Source organism: Manacus vitellinus, unplaced genomic scaffold (assembly GCF_001715985.3).
Source record: "Manacus vitellinus isolate BGI_N305 unplaced genomic scaffold, ASM171598v3 scaffold_14_pilon, whole genome shotgun sequence".
In the NCBI taxonomy this organism is placed as follows: domain Eukaryota; kingdom Metazoa; phylum Chordata; class Aves; order Passeriformes; family Pipridae; genus Manacus; species Manacus vitellinus.
This window is the reverse complement of record NW_021939063.1, coordinates 12,114,444-12,117,860: the sequence shown is the minus strand read 5'-3', so window position 1 is coordinate 12,117,860 and position 3,417 is coordinate 12,114,444. Positions and strand designations below refer to the sequence as shown.

The 3,417-nt window shown below is 51.1% G+C and overlaps 1 long non-coding RNA gene across 1 annotated transcript in view; it reads right to left on the bottom strand.

Moving 5' to 3' along the window:
• The window catches only part of LOC108638888, an 8,247-nt gene extending 6,238 nt beyond the window's left edge, over window positions 1-2,009 (bottom strand). Inside the window, exons 1-3 of the long non-coding RNA XR_003915600.1 lie at window positions 1,719-2,009; window positions 842-968; window positions 634-728 (exon numbers count right to left, since the gene is read on the bottom strand). This is a non-coding gene — a long non-coding RNA (uncharacterized LOC108638888). The remainder of the gene's footprint in view (window positions 1-633; window positions 729-841; window positions 969-1,718) is intronic.
• Window positions 2,010-3,417: the final 1,408 nt, after the last annotated feature.

Below are 3,417 nucleotides of genomic sequence, written 5' to 3'. Positions count from 1 at the left end.
CACCGCTGCCTGCAACTGCCCGCCAGGAGCCCGGCACAGCCAGTCCAGGTCAGGGAGCTCAGCACCAGCCACTCAGGTGCTCCTGCCTCGATTCCAGTGCGGGCTCTTTCATTGCATTTGTCCCGATGCTTTTCTGCCATCGCCACCGACCCTGGGGAAGACGAGCAAATGGAGAGGTGTGGTTCTGTGCCAGGATGCAATTCAGCTGCTGCCCCAAGAGCCAGCATGTCCTCGCTCTGCCCACGGCTGGGACCCCCGGCCGCCTCCTCTGGAGCCTGGAAGGACAGCCAGCAGCTTCTCTGCCCCCCTGGTTCTCCATGAAGGGCAGCATTTGTCTTTTCAAACCAGGACGTGCAGCCCGTCCTCCTCTCTCCTCCTCTTTGACAGTCCACTGAAGGCATTTTCAAGCTGCGGGGCGATGTGAACAGGCCAATCCAGGGTTGGTTTGAAGGGGGTGTTGCACTCAGGTCCTGTGTGCACCAGGAAATACTTGAGTGGCAGCCCTGATTACACCCTCATTTTTTAATACAGTTAAACCAGCACTCTTCCCTCTATCCAAAAAGACCCCTGATCCTGTGACAAAATCCAGACCCACCCCAGCCCAAAGTGAGTCCCCTCGAGTGGACCACGTACCTTGCTCAGGCTCTGCGTTTCAGCTGCACATGTGTAGCAGATTTTTTCCATTTGCAGCCAGTCACTTCCAGCCTATGGCTATTTCAGCTACATTTCTAGGAAGTTTTAAAAACAAAGTTAAAAGTAATTTTTAAAGTGAGAAAGTCTCCTTTTTGCTTGAATTTTTTCTTCCTTATTGCAACAACACTCATCACACAGGTGGTCTCACCTCCTTACAAAACTCAGACACTGTGCCATTTTCTTCCAGCAGTTTTTCTCTGCGTGCTTCCCAATGCTTTGTACAATTGCTGTGCACAGAGAGAGTTTTCTTCACTAGTTTTTCTGAGTCTTGTCATCTAACATGGAGAGGAAAACAGATTTTTTTAAAAGTAATAAGACATTATTTTAAAGAAAGGTGAGCACTGTAAGGGTGAGGGTGTTAACTGCAGATACCTAAAATAACTTGTAAAAAAAAGCCCCTGAGCAGAGTGTGCCCCATCACCACTGTCTCTGTGAAAGCAGGACACATTTCCAGTGCAGCCGACCAAAGCACAGGAGTCAAACCCCAGCCAGCCCCCTCCAGGCCCACCACTCCCATGGAAATCACAGGCAAACCCCAAACAAGAATAACTGTGTTTTGCTTGGCAGAGGCTCAGTGTGAGTTATGCTGACTAGCTAAAAAATGAGGTTGTAAAAATAATGAAACTGGAAGACTGTTTTTTCTCTCTTTCCCCAGCTGCTTTTCAAGTGCCTTAGCAAGGCTAAGCAAACTCTGCCGTGTTCTCTGTGCTCTCATGCCTGGCAACTACAACACCTCGCTTGGGACTGAATACAGAGAAGTGCCCTCTGCTTCCCACTGGCAGCCAGAAGGCTGTTCGATTTCACACGGACAGGGTTAAACAGTGAAACACCAACAGAATCTGAAACAGGCAGGTTTTTTCTCAGTCATTAAGACTGAGAGCCACGTGCTTGTGTGTCTTCCAGGATCTGAGAGATTTGTGTTAAAATCTGCAAGATGTTGCCAGGATGACTTCTGCTACACATCCACAGGCCTGTTTAATATCTCCTGCCCCTGACTTGGGGTTCTCTGAGAGCAACACAATTACCTCATGGTCCCTGCATATTCCCGATGCAAACTTCCTGCTGGTGTGAGGATCACACCAGGATAAATCCTGTTCCCTGCTGCTACAGGCTTCAGTGTGCTCCTGTGGCCACAGCCAACCCGCTTCTGCTGGAAAACAACTTCTCCTTCCCTCCCTGAGAACAAATTGCTCTGACAGATGACACAGCTCTGAGTTTGGCATCAGACCTGTAAAAACAGAGGAGCATAGGGTTTTTCCTGGGGTGCAGTTCTGTCCGTGGCTGATCCTGACAGAGGCATTTGTTAGACCACTCTCGTGCCTCAGCCCTGGCAGACAGCTGGGCTGGCACTGGCTTCACTGTGGCTGTTCCCCTCCCACTGCTCAGTGGCCCTGAGGGTGACACACTCCACAGCACACCGGGAGCTGGGGAATTACACCGGATGGCAGCAGGGTCTGGTAACCTCTCTCATGCTGCTTCCCGACCCACAGCTCTCTGGGACAGTACTGCTGGGGGTGACATTCCTCACAATGAGGGAATTAAAAAAAAAAAACACAACACATAAAGAGAGAAAAATAAGCATCTCTGGGCTCCTGGCTCTTGCTGTTGCTTGGCAGCAGGCCTGGGTGGCCAGATCTGCACACAGACGCTACAGCCTGGGACAATTAGGAAGCAGAGGGTCCCACAGTGCTCCTTGCCTGCAGAAGCAGCCTGTCCCTGCTCAAACACACCCTGCAAGGTGTCCCCAAGCTGTCCCAGCCACCACCACCAGCACACCCAGCCAGGGGCCACAGGCAGCTGTGAACGAACCCATGCATGAACAGCCTGGCACTGCTCACAAGGCAGCGGCAAGAGGGGCCTGCAGAGCCAAGCTCAGCCTTGAACAAGCCCAAAGGCAGCAGCTTTTCAACCTAAAGATAATTTTAGCCTATGTGGTAGGGCTGAAGTCTTGAAGCAGATGCTGTGCAGGCTCAGCATGACTCAATTATCACAATAAGAAATGGATCCAAACACAGGGTTAGCGTACAACAGCCTGGTTCAGAGCTCACTGGGGTCTGAGATGGGTCAGATGCTGAAACTTGCATTCGCCAGCAGGCTCCAATCCAGCCTCTGGGATGAACCCATAGGAGAGCAACCTCTGGCCCAGGATGTGATAAATGAAGCCAAATTATCTCCAGACACAAGGGACGTGCATTTATTTCTTTCCCTCCTTTTGCCAGGAGAAATTGCCCTGAGGGAAAGAGAGAAACAAAAGCTTGAGCTGCATGTGTTATTAAAGAGGCCAACTGGAGTTCATTTATTCCCTGTGACACACGGAAGGAAGGACAGTGACAGCTGTTCCTAGCAGAGGAACTTTCCACAGAAAACCCAAGCTGGACAACTGGAGGGAGTCCCCAGATGCTGCACCACTGGCCAACCTTAAATTAGAAGTGGCTGTTTCACTCAGCCCCTCATGTTTCCCAGTTGTTTCTCCCTGAACATGCCTACTCAGTTCTGGGGCCCCAAAGCCTGGCTCTTTGGAGAAGAGGGCCAAGATAAACAGGCTTTTCCTGGAGAGCAGAGAGACCTGGAACACTTCCCTAGCTGAGGAGGTGGACACCCACCCGTGCAGCCATGTCCTGCTGTGCTGCTGGAAGATAGCACTGCTGCCACCCAAAACACAGTGACAAAACTACCTGCTTGTACCAGGCCAGCTGCCAAATTCACAGGGCTGGTGCCTAAATA